Below are 14,061 nucleotides of genomic sequence, written 5' to 3'. Positions count from 1 at the left end.
CATGAAAATATTATTTTTATTCTGCGTTTGATTAACCTCAACGATTATATATCAGAGAAACTGAGGATGATCAATAGATACAGTTTAAATGACCATAGGCATGAGAGAGTAGAGAGAGAGAGAGAGAGAGAGAGAGAGAGAGAGAGAGAGAGAGAATCACTGGGCTAAAATGAGTCTCCAGTCTCACTCTTTTGTTGTAGTACTATGTTGCTTTGACTCTTCCAACCCGTTGTTTTCAATAGGAATTATTCCCTCTCTCAACATCACAGACAATACCTTTCTCTTTCCTTTCTTTTACTACTATCGTTTCTATTGAATAAACAAATCTCTCTTCATTATCACCCGGAATTGGAAATGTTTAGTACAATTCTTTAAAGGTAGCTGTTTTTTCGCTGTCAAATAAAGCTGAATGAGCTGTAATGGGTTTAAGTTTCGTTTATCTTCCAGATTTATTGTTGCTGATTTGTGGTATTAGGTATTGCGTCGTGATATTTCACATCGAGATATTATATGGACAAATTTGAGCACAGACTGGTTTTCATATTACCCCAGAAACAACGAGAAAAATTTAAGCAATAAATTTCATGATATAAAACAAAAACAACAAGGTAGGTCACTTCGTATAAAAAATTAAAGTATTCTCTAATTATTCAAATGTTTATAAATAATCTCAGTGCACTGAAGGCAAGAAAAGTTCTTTCATAATACAATGTGGCAGCTGTCAACTTATCACATCTTTACAGTAGTCAGTTTTCTCGCTTTACCATCGCCAAAAACTCTTTAATGATAAATCATTTGATTTATAGTGATGGACCTGGGATCGAGAAAGTCATTAGGTCACCCCTCACGAGGGGTCTAAGAACAAAAATCCCTCTCTCATCGCGTTCAACTCCTAATTACGTCCGTTAATTAACTTGTCATTAATTGCCATTCACTATAGGCGAGTGGAGCAATCGGTTATACTTAACCCCATTACCTGTGGTGCATCTGAGAGAGAGAGAGAGAATTATTCATAACATATAACAATATTGCTCTCACAGATGCTTTTTTTCCATTATGTATTTAGTAAGATACGGTGTATAATATATATATATCTATATATATATATATATATATATATATATATATATATATATATATATATATATATATATATATATATATATATAATCATATATATATATATATACTATATATATATATATATATATATATCTATACTATATATATATACTGCATATATCGATACACACGTTAACTCGCCATACGGTAACATGATATTGAGCTTACTTTTAATACCTCAAATTGCGTTGCAATGCCTATCGATTTTCGTCCCTTAACTCTGCTTTTTGGGTATACAACTGGACAAGACTTCTCAAGAATTCAAGAGGAATGCTGTTTCAGGATTCAAGCTTTTCTTGGGAATCTAGCTGACGATGTCTTGGAAATCCTTTTATATGAGGTTCCATGAATTTTCATAAAAGTTAATACAAGGCATACCGACTTCCCTTCATGTATATGTTCAAGGGGCAATTAGCAAACAAGTCAGCAAAACCAGTCATTCACCAAGACCTTCTGGACAGAGTACCGCCAGCGAGACGGTCATTTATTAACCCAAAATAAGCAGATCTGTCTACTTTTACATTTGCTAGAATAATAATAGTAATGAACCTACCAAGATCCCTATTGCTACTGGAACCCCAAATTATTAAACAAAATTCCGGGCACTTGGAACGCGCTGCGTTTCTATCACACGTTACAATGAAGACTGGAGTCACTGGATTGTTTGACTTTAACAATGCCACTTGTTAAATATTTTTTTGGTAAAAAAGAAACTAAACCTTATCGTACTGTGCATAAAGTTTAGAATAATTATTGTATTCTTCATAAATTTCTGTATCCAATCGCAGCTCGGTTTGTGAGAGTTTACGCCATGCTTGTTGCCAACTTGTTGGCAACTGTCCGTGCTCCGTGCTAACACAGTAAAGTTTAATTCCTTTAGCATTTCAACAACAACGCTATACAAAGGTATGACTAGCAAAAAGCAAAGCAAATGGAAGCACTAAAAACTGGCAAATTTCAATGTACCATGGTCAATTGGCAATATTGAAAGGCCATGTGCGTTACCCTCGCTCTGCTCTGGGCTAAAGGTGGAACTACTTTCTTCGGCGGACAGTTCAAACTGACCCATGACATATCCGTCTTAATTTTTGTGGATGTTTTGTTGGTTATTATAGTAAATTTCTGGTGATATCAGTCTCATAGAGATTTTGCATATCCGATTTAAAATCTAAGACTTACTACACAGTTTAATAAGACTATAGAAATAATACATAACAAATCAAAAACAGCTGGAATCGTTTAATCAGAGTTGGACTTCCATCACCATCGCCATCATTCAAGATGGCGATGCATCACGTCATTGAGGTCGAGGGGTAATTCATTCCATATTCGCCCTCGATTCTAATTAGTCTTCCCTTCCGCTTTATTCTGTATGACATTCTACGTAGACAGATGTAACTGGTTTTTGTATTACTGGTGTCTTCGTTGAAGTGGAAGGGAAACGAGAGACCGACACTGAAAATTCAGCGAGCGTAAACCCAAGATATAAGACGTGACAAATCACCCTCATCGGCAGCCGCCCGGACGGACAATTCAACCAGTACCTTCTTTCCTTCGCACGTGTCGACGGGTAGACGGGAGTTTTCACGAATTTTTGACAATTCACGAGTGTTTTAGAATTTAGTAAGTTATTGCCATGGTGATGTGTGCTATTTAACCATTTCCCTAAAGATCCCGAAATGCAGCCTGCTCATGGGGGTGGGATGTCGAACGAACAATAATCCCCCCGCCCCCCCCCCCCCCAAAAAAAAAAAAAAAAAAAAAACAAAAAAAAAAAAAAAAAAAAAAAAATCTGGAAGTCCATAATTTTAAAAAAAAAAGTATTCATCCTTGTTTTAAATGCTTATATATGCAACGACATTTGTGGTAAGAAAAGGTCCAGTTTTGGGGGGAAAACCCCAACCGCCCAAAAAAAAAAAAAAAAAAAAAGAAAAAAAAAAAAAAAAAAGAAAAAAAAAGCTCTGGGTACGGGTATAGGGGAAAGTCAAAAGCGACCATATAGGTAGACACGAAAACGCAAGTGTGTTAGGTTCATTTTCAGCAAAGCGAATATGCAAGAAACCTCAGATATGAATTGCTTAACTACTGCTTTGCAAATGCAAGAAAATTGAAGGATGATGCCATACCGAACCAACGTTTACCTCTGCATTATGGTGCCACTCTTCATTCAGGTATTTAACATCTTGACTCTAGTTTGGCTTAGTTGTTGATAAATATATTAACTATAGGCTTATATGAAAACTTCTCCCATCTGAAGTGCTAGATATATCTTCCGTTTCTATTCCTACGTATGTTAATTGCAAGTAAATTCATATTTAGTTGGTTTAAGAATTGATAAGGAGTGAAATTAGCCCTAGACCTATGCTGTAGTTAAGAGTACATGCAAAGGACATACTCTAGTCATCACGAGAGAGAGAGAAAAAAAAAACACGTAGATTTTATTGAAATTATTTTCATGTGCATGAACTAGGCATAATGTTTGTCGTGCAAAGGAAGGGGACAGTTATTTTCGAGAGAGGGAGAGAGTGTGTGTTTAGAATAGCTGAGTGAACCATAGATTTATAAGGATAATTCTAGCCAAATAAAAGCATAATTATACATTTTGTATCTTCCCTATTCGATTCGTAATGCAATAAGTTATGCTCACTGATTAAGGTTGACAAAATTGTAACTAGGCCTAAACCTACTCAAGTTTGTTGAGAATGTGCTAGTCATCACAAAATGGAGAGGGCAAAAGTTTGTTAGAATTGTTTTCATTTATATTACCTAAATAGCCAGTTATTTGTTTGATAAACGAAGGAAAAAGTTATATTGAAGAGAGAGATTTTGTTGCATATAAATAAGCCTACTTTTACCAGGTGTTCGAAAGGTGAAAATAGTAGTATATATATATATATATATATATATATATATTATATATATATATATATATATATATATATATATATATAGTAGTATATAGAGAGAGAGAGAGAAGAGAGAGGAGTCGAGAGAGAGAGAAGAGAGAAGGGGGGGGGGGGGTGCGGTTGTTGGGAGTTTGGAAAATTTATTGATTTTTTTTTTCATATGAATAGGCCTTTTGCAGTTTTTTATGTAAGGAATGTCTGAATAATGACACATACACACACACACACACATACATCATATATATATATATATATATATATATATATATATATATATATATATATAAAGTGAATGTTTGTATGTTTCAGCGTTATAGAAATTCGAACCACTTGACCTTTGACCGACCTAGACAAACAAAATTTGAGATGCGGCTATCATTTGGCCCATCTAATAAGATAATAATGTAGATTTAAACCCGTACACCTCACCCCTGCCCCCCCCCTCCACTCCTCCCCCCCCTCCCCTTCCCTTTGTAACTTAGTACGTATCATACCTCATGTCAAATACTCGAAACCGTAGAAATATATAACTAAACTTCTTTTCTTTCCTGTGATTATTAATTCTGTATCAAGGTTTGTGTTTAGGTTTAGTGCGTTGGATGGTTTTTCAGGTTTAGTTGGGGTGCATTTAGGTTTAGTGAGGAATGTGTTTAGGTTAAGCGGGGGTGTGTGTAGCTTTAATGGAGGGAGAATTTAGGTTTAGTGGGATGGGTGTTTATGTTCAGTGGAGCATTTGTTTAGGTTTTGTGGGTGCTGTGTGTTTAGGGTTAGTGGGCGTGCGTTTAGGTTTAGTGGAGGGTGAATTTAGGTTTAATGGAAGGGATGTTTGTTTAGTTGAGGATGTTTGGTGGGAGGGTTATACTATAGGTTTAGTGGTGGATGTGTTTAGGTTTAGTGGGGGTGTGTACTATGTTAAAAAGGGGGTTCAGGTTTAGAGGAAGTGCATTTAGGTTTAGTGAGTGTGCGTGTTTACGTTCAGTTGGAGGGTGTGGTTAGACTTGGTGGGTTTAGTGGTCGGTGTATTTAAGTTTAGTGGGAGTAAGTTTAGATTTAGTGGTCTGTGTGTTTAGGTTTAGATGGGCTATCTTTAGGTTTAGTGGGAGGATGTGTTTAGGTTTAGTGGTGGTGCGTTTTGGTTTAGGGGGATGTGCATAGGTTTAGTAGCAGTTTTTCAGTAAAAAGGGGGTGTGTGTTTATGTTTAGTCAGTACAACAAACTCAGCATTGCTGTTACCACTGCCAGATTGTAAATGCTCTTTGTGAATTTTTCGTAATTACAATTCTGTACTGAGTGTTTCTGTATATATACTATATATGCTATTATCTGTGTTTTTTCTTTATTTTCTTATAAGGGGTTTGTTTTTCACATGACGACTGTAAATACTTATTGCACTGTAACTATTCCAGTTTTCACTTCTTTTGTAGTAAGAAAATCTTCAAAATGATCCCCGTTCGGTTTAGACTCAGTCGATTTTTACTTCATTCGTCGGATTAGTTGAAACTAAATTAAAGAAAACGAAATTAAGATTCGTCTAACAGAATCATCCAGTTCCTCCATACTGTTGCAGAAAACAGACCCAGTTTGTTACAAGCAAAAACTAATACGGCGATGCTTTAGTCACGTAATCTGGTGCAATGTGATGTAATTTGTCCTGCTACAACGGAATTAAGATTACTAGTCCAGCATCCATTTCAGGACAGTGGCTGGTATCATTTTCGCTCACTCGATCGTTTACCTGTTCCAAGACATTTACTCTAGTACTTCGGCTAATAATAATAATAATATAATAATAATAATAAACAGTTGCAAGAACAGAAATCAGCTTACCAGAGTAAAATATTGAATAAAATCAAGCACACTGCAGAGGGCAAATCCGAACAGTTCCGACTAAATGGAGATTAGCAGCGGGATTTAACGATGGAAAAGAAAGCGGTTTAAATGTGTCTTGCTATCACGACCTATTGGACAGATTGGCTTTTCTCTTTACGGTTACCATGGCAACGCTGACTTACAGTTAGCAAATAGATGTTGAATGAATGAATAACCTTTGATAAGACAGAGCTTCTGTGTTGTTTTATGGCCATGTTTAGCGATTCATAAAAATTGTCAAGTGATTCTTAAGGATTTTGAGCTCAAAGGAGCGGGAGGGTCTGACCTTCTCTTTTCACTACCAGTATACTGTACGGTATTGTTCCTTATCTATTCTGAATTAGTAGGTCGATGTATCAGTTTCACTCAGTTACACTTATATGAACGGATTTTGAAGGGATAGAACGTGTTTAGTGACCCGTAAATATTGTCACATAATTCTTAAATATTCTCAGAGTAGAAAGTAGGGGGGGGGGGGGGGGGGGGGGTAGATGTAGACTCACATCTACCGTGCATTTGATGTCTAGACCAGTCCCATACGACGATTCTGATTGGCTTTTGATAAGCTAATCACAGGGCTGGAATCTCTCAGTCTCTCGGGAGAGTTCACGTATGCAAGAGGTATGTTCCACCTCTGCTGAAAGACGTAGCCCTCAGGAGAGGTGGAACATAGATCCTACCCATGAAAACTCTCGAGGGAGACTGAGAGTTTCCAGCCCTGTGATTGGCTTATCAACAGCCAATCAGGAGCGTCGTAAGGGACTGGCCAAGACATCAGATGCACGGTTGATGTGAATCTACTGTAGTCCTATATCGATGCCCTTCTTTTACACACGTGACCGCAGGTTTTGCTTTGTCGTAAACGAGTTCCAGTTGTTAGAACAATCACGTTTCCATGTAATGTAGAGGCCGGGGCGGAAAAGGGCAACAATAATTACCAGTTATACGTTAGCCCTAGCCTGACGGGAGCCTCGGAGAGAATGGAAGTAGGAAAGAAAAAAAAAGGTCTGGCAGACCTCCAAGGGTGAGGAGATACATTTGCCTCTTGATAAAGGGCAGACCATAGTAAAGCTTTCAACGCATTATTTAAAAAAAAGGCAATACCTTATATGAAAATTGATAATAAGATTTCTTTGGTCATGATTTATCAAGAACCTTAAATCCTCTCTGCCATGCACTCTCGGAGTGTGGAATGATCTCCCCATCTTCTGTTAATCCCGAGTCACTGAATCTGTCTATTCTTAATTTCAGGATTACTAGCATTAAGAACTGGAGGTCACTATGTACATGGTCTTAACGAGTTGTTCATTAATTATACTTTGTTTTTTTTTAAGATTTAATTCCTTTCCGTTTTCACCTCTCTCTCTCTCTCTCTCTCTCTCTCTCTCTCTCTTGAAGGCCATATTCAAATCCTCCACACATTATTCACTTTCAATTCTTCCAGAAGATACGCATTTTCAATTCATAATGAGAATTGTTAATGAATTCGTGCCAGAAGAGGCATTGAATATTCTGTAACTTGAATATTTTCCCATGTATGGGAGGGAATCGTGGTTTCTTAAATGGATACGTGTATGTAATTATTCTCTCTCCTCTCTCTCTCTCTCTCTCTCTCTCTCTATATATATATATATATATATATATATATATATATATATATATATATATATATATATATATATATATATATATATATATATATATATATATGTATATATATATATACTATATATATATATATATATATATATATATATATATATATATATAATTATTATTATATGTTGCTACTTTCAAAATGCATATATCCTCTCCTAGGCTGTATGAAATGTTATATATAGAGTTTTGCAACATTTTTCAGATTCCTTAGCTAGTTAGAGTAATAAGATATCTAAAATGTGTGTTCAGATTTCGCATAACATGATTTAAAAGTATATAACGTAGAATGTACAGAAAGAGAGAGATTATCTTTGTCCGTTCGTTCGAAACTAGAATTGTTTCCCAATTATGTTAATGCCTTGCGATAAGAGACCCCGAAGTTTCTGCTTTGCTTTCCTAACCTGTCAACACGTTTGATTAGAGGTCTCCGTTGTGTTTGGGATTCCTGTCATCACGTCTGATAGGGACTTTTGCTTCGATCGAATACATGTCTTTGTTGAGCATACTACGTACATGACTCGTTCATAACTCGTTTCATACGCGTACATCTTTGCCGAAACCACGTGTAGATTTCACAATTTTTCTGTAAGGTTGCGTCATATTCGAAGCTTCTAGAAAGATTGCATTATCTTCCTCATGCCCAAAACGTTTTGTGCCTTCTCCACTGTCCAGCTTTTGTAAGGAAGAGTTTTTCATTGTAACTTAGAAAACCGCATAGCGTTCAGACCTCCTCTCTCTCTCTGTCTCTCTCTCCCTCCCTCGACATACTGGAGATTACATTAACGTAACGTAAATTGGTCACTCATATAGATTTCAGATTTGATATTTCTTAGATTATTTAGTGTTATTTAGTGTTTTTGTGGAATCTGAACAAACATTGTAAAAGTGTGTAACGGCGCCTATTTTTGTGAAATTGTGAATTGTGGTAAATTTTTGAACAAGCTGCAGCAAAAAGAAAATTGGTATACCAAGGTAAAGTGTGTTATATTTTTATTAGTTGCAAACTAATAGGTAACAGTGGTTTGGTAAAAACTAATAAAATAACTAATAGTTACAATGGTTTGGTGAAATTTACAATTTTACAAATTGCAAATTTTTGTGTTTTGTTTCATGTGAAGTGTTTTTTGTTTGTGCATTTATTAATTTTTCTTATTGAAGTGTGTGTCTTTATTTTATATTCTGTGTGATTGATATTTTTTGCAATTTTGGTATTTTCCACATTTTCTGTGTTTTCATTTGCATTCACAATTTAATTAACTTGGTTATTTTCATTACTTAATCATTGCACCTTTAATTGAATTTAACACTTGTGAATTAATTTGCATTTACTTAGAATTCTTTTCAAGTTTTATTATTGTTTATCACTTGTGAATTAATTTCAAATTTTAAGTATTGCCTAACACTTTTGAATTTTGATTGAATTAATTTTCTTGAATTTTGTGATAAATTAATTTTGATTTAATTTTACTTAATTGATTCAAGAATTAAGTAACAGTAATTTTCCCTGATATTTTGAATTTCACTTATAAATTTTGAGTTTAAGAAAACAAATCTGGTAAGTGCTTGTTTACTGCTAACAGCTCTCTCATTTTTGGAGATATATTTTTTTTATATAGATAAATTGTTGTAGATGAATTGTTGTAGACGAATTCCCACCAGGCTTATTAAACCCTTCAATACCTTACCGGTATGAATTTCGTTGGCTGCCGTGTTAATAATTTTTAGGAGTCTTCTAGTAGAGGGAAAACGGCTTGACACACACACACACACACACACACACACACACACACACACACACACACACACATATATATATATATATATATATATATATATATATATATATATATATATATATATATATATATATATATATTATCTATACACACAAAGTTCTACGTATACTCGTTTCCCCTGAATAGAGGTTATAGGTTCTAGGGATTAGCCCCCCTAGCTCTTAGCAGAAAAACCACTTAGTATTTAAAAAAACGGTGCCTTTTCCACCCCCTCCCTCCCCCCTCCCCCACCCCCTTCCCCGTCACCAAGGCTCTGAATCAAACTCCCTCGCTCAGTTAATGAGCAATACATCACAACGAAAGATCGGCCGTTGGCTCACGCAGACGGTCAGGTTTTCTCCGTTGTTCACGTAAAGAAAAAAAAAAAATAAAAAAAAAAAAATCCCTGATTTTAATGTTTTTCTGCTGGCGCTGTCAGAAGCCTTCTCGTAATTAACCATACCTTTAGAAGTAGGTTTCCCAACTGCCGTGCACTGCTTTCTGATATATCTCAAAATTTAAAAGTGAATATGTTTTGAATAAAACTGAATTTTTTCCATACAATCTACATATGTTTTGTGTGCGTTATTCCTGTGCCAAAATTTTTTGGTTTTATTTTATTTTATCTATTGTTTTTTCGTTTGAGGACAAAATTGCAGTGATTATATTTCCTTTAAATCCTATGGAGAATTTCATTGTAGCAGAAATGCAATTATTATTTTATTGTGTTTCTTTTTTTAACAGGAATTGTCATAGAATTTGAACTCGAGATAGAAAAAAGTATCTCCTATTTATTTCGGTATGTATGACTTATATGGGAGTACATTCCATCACAGCTTGGGTGCTGGAAAACGCCCTGTTAGTTTTCATTATTTAGATATTTATTACAGTGAAAGTGTTGAAAAAAAAAAAACTTATCTGGGCCATTTGTTTCACAGTCCAAATAGTTATCATGTTGTTTCCGGCAACTGGGTGGAAGCCATTTTCCATCATGAAATATACATACAAGCCTAGTTCAGCAAAGGCTCGGGGGAGGGGGGGGGGCTGCTGCTGCTTGGGGGGTGGGGGGAGATGGAACCGATAATCTAGTTCTCAGTTCTAAAACTCCAAAAACTTCTATTTGCTCGTTGTTTACCTTTAAACAACAACAAATGAGGTTCCCGTTGGGGGGTTAGTGCCATCAGTGCACCTCATGCGATGCAGTGTTGGGCATTGCTCAATGGGTACTTTGCAACGTCCCCTTCGTTCCTTTTACTTGTACCTCCTTTCACATTCTTTTCTCCCCATCTTTCCACCCTTTTTAAACGATTGATTCATAGTGCTAGAGATAGAGAGAGAGAAATATTTGACTCGAGCATACCCAAAAGGGGCAGCTGACTGACTGACAGAGACGTTCTATTCAGATCCTATTAATGATGGTGGTATAAGTACAATAATATGATCATATAAATGAGAGTGAAATACATAACGAGAGGAAGGTCATTATCTCTAGACATATTGATATTAAGGTAAAATTTTGAAATATACGAATAAATATGGTTTTAATAGGCAGAACACTTTTGAAGCTTATGCGCTGGAGAAAGTGATTACCGGAATAATCCGGGTAAGAACATAATCCGGATAAAGGACGGTTTCGATTCATTATGATAGTAGTTATAATTACATTACCAATACTAATAATGACGGTGATCATGAATGTAAACCAAAAGGAAATATTTAGATGTAATTCAAAGAATTTTCATTTCATCTTGAGAGATTCATCAAACATTCATTATGGTAATATTATAATGGTAACCATTCTATTAGCAGAAGTAGCTAGTTCCCTCGCTCGCCGCCCCCTATCAACCCCCCCCCCCCCCCCCCCCTTACACCCCCGTAAAAAAAGAAAGACGTAAAGATGAAAAAAAGTATATCTTAGTTTAACCGGACCACTGACCTGATTAACAGCTCTCCTAGGGCTGGCCCGAAGGATTAGATATTTTGACGTGGATAAGAACCATTTGGTTACCTAGCAACGGGACCTGCAGCTTATTGTGGGATCCGAACCACATTATATCGAGAAATTAATTTCTATCGCCAGAAAATAAAACAATACCTCTGATTGCCCCGTTGGCCGGCGCCAGAGAATCGGAACTTCGGACCACCGGATTGGTAGTCGAGCGCGAAAACCACTCGTCCAACGCGGGATATAATGATGAAACAGCAATAAAGATGATGAAAGCAAAACTGATCGAAAGTAGGATGCATTTATCTAGACAAAGGTGACTAGGCAATACGGAAATCAAATAGTTAATAATGAAGGTTAATTAGCATTCATCAAACTACCAAAGAGAGACTGTAATTAGGTTGTTAAATGAAAGAGAATAATTGACAAATTAGGACTCTGCTCATGAGAAGAATTCATCCAACACGATTTTATCTTTTTAACAAAAACTAAGTTGACAAATAAAAACTTCAGTAATTTAATGACTCCAATGTCTCCTAAGGAATTAAGAAAAAAAACCTTTACATGTAATGGGAAACTTAAAGGAATCCGCCGTGTAAGAGTTTCCCTAAACTTTATTCTGACTCGTTGGAAACATCTTACTTTTTTGATTAGTGAAGGCGCCACCGAGATCCAAATCACACAGTCTCGAGACGAAGCTGTGAGAAGAAGGTGACGCAACACCTGTAGGTCGAGTTTGTTCAAACTGACGAAGGAAGAACCGAGTCGTGTATTATCTACAATTACTTTCTTTTAAAGGATGTTGAAAAAAGGTTCGTTGGGCTGAGGGTTTATTCTTTTGGGCTGAGGGTTCCTCTTTGTGTTTAAGGTTCCTTCCTGTGGGCTGAGGGTTTTCTCGTTATGGACTTAGGGTTTTTCCTTGAGATTTAGGGTTCCCCTTGAGAGTTGAGGGTTCTTACCCTCTGGTTGAGGGTTTCTCTTTGTGGGTTGAGGGTTCTTCGTTTCCCCTTTTCCCCCTTTCTTCGCTTCCTCTGTTACAATCTTCACTTTTTTTTGTTATTCCTTATGTCGTTCATTTTGTTATTATTACATTGTTCTTCCGAAAAGAAGAGAGGGAGGAGTAGAATAGCGGAGGAGGAGGAGAAGAAAAACTTCTTTCTTTTCCTCCATTCTCCTAGTCTGACGCTCTCCTCGGCAATTGCCTTTAGTTAACCTACAGCGCACCACGTGAGGTGTACTGACGACACTCTCCACTAAGGGAGCAGAAGGAAGAATGATTTTCGCTGTATTTCACGAGAATTAACCTCAATCTGCCAGTTACTTTTCTTTTCTCTATACTTTTCATCTTTCTTTGCCTGTGCCTCTCACCTCTCGAATACATTTTCTCCTCCTCCTCCTCCTCCTCTCCCAAGGCAAAATAAGACATTTCATTTAAGTCAAATAATCACCTTCTTTGAGAATCCCCGGAGAAGACTAAGCTGTCTGTTGTGATCGGATTCATTTTCCATGATGGATGTTTCCTGGAAACGGAAATTCTCTCTCTCTCTCTCTCTCTCTCTCTCTCTCTCTCTCTCTCTCTCTCTCTCTCCGGCTATCATTCGCCCGTTACATTGGGCTATAGACCCAGAAGCGTTTAAATTGACTTTTCATGGTGGACTGTCTTTCGGTGAAATTATTCACCAAAAATCTGTAAAAATGTTCTTCGATAATGTCGCCATTTTATTCGACTGGTGCGAGGACTTGATTATAGCGAGAGAAGGAAGGATAGTATTATTAATCGTAATGATAGTAGCGGTGAAATTCCGTAGTATGTGTTAGAGGTACTTCTGATGGGGCTTGTAAGACATGCATGGAGCTGGAAAACATTCATCAAACTACCAAAGTTTTCCTGCGTGAGAATAAAACCAGCTGACGTGGAGACTTTAATCTCTCTCTCTCTCTCTCTCTCTCTCTCTCTCTCTCTCTCTCTCTGCTGAAAATTATGAAACACGAAAACAAGTAAGACTCATCCATAACATCCAATCCTCACGCATCTTTTGAAACGAGATGTCCTGGAGAGAGAGAGAGAGAGAGAGAGAGAGAGAGAGAGAGAGAGAGAGAGAGACTTTTATACCTGACGTCGTGAATTCATGTCCTTTGCAATAAAGGGAGACAGCTCTCTGTAGTTCATGGTTCCTTTACTTCCGGGAGATGAAAAGATTCCTGCCACCTGATTTTGACTTCGCCTTTATGAGAACAATAAGAAATACTTGTGGATATCCAGATCATAATATATATATATATTATATATATATATATATATATAATATATATATATATATATATATATATATTATATATATAATGATCCGGATATCCAGAGGGATTTCTTATATATATATATATATATATATATATATATATATATATATATATATATATATATATATATTGTATGTATGTGTATGTATGCGGAGTCACCTTCTTATTAGGGTAGTATTACCATTGCATAGATTTAGATCAATTTGCATACTTTATTTGTACAAACGAATAATAACACTGCACAAACTAGAAGGATCCCAAGATTCTTCAGTACGAAAGAACAATATTCCATTGGAATTCCAACTTCCATTTCATATCCAGCGAATTTCCACCTGCATCGTACTTTTCCCTTCGTGAAATATTCATTTCATCCCGAAGTAATAAGACCTTGACCCGTATCATGTTCATAAACAGACATGTCACTCTTTCATTATCAATTTTTTTTTTACCGAGAGTTGCTTACAGCTTTGTGTAATCCTTAGTA

The sequence above is a fragment of the Macrobrachium nipponense genome, chromosome 45 (genome assembly GCF_015104395.2).
Source record: "Macrobrachium nipponense isolate FS-2020 chromosome 45, ASM1510439v2, whole genome shotgun sequence".
Lineage (NCBI taxonomy): Eukaryota > Metazoa > Arthropoda > Malacostraca > Decapoda > Palaemonidae > Macrobrachium > Macrobrachium nipponense.
This window is presented reverse-complemented; position numbering follows the sequence as displayed.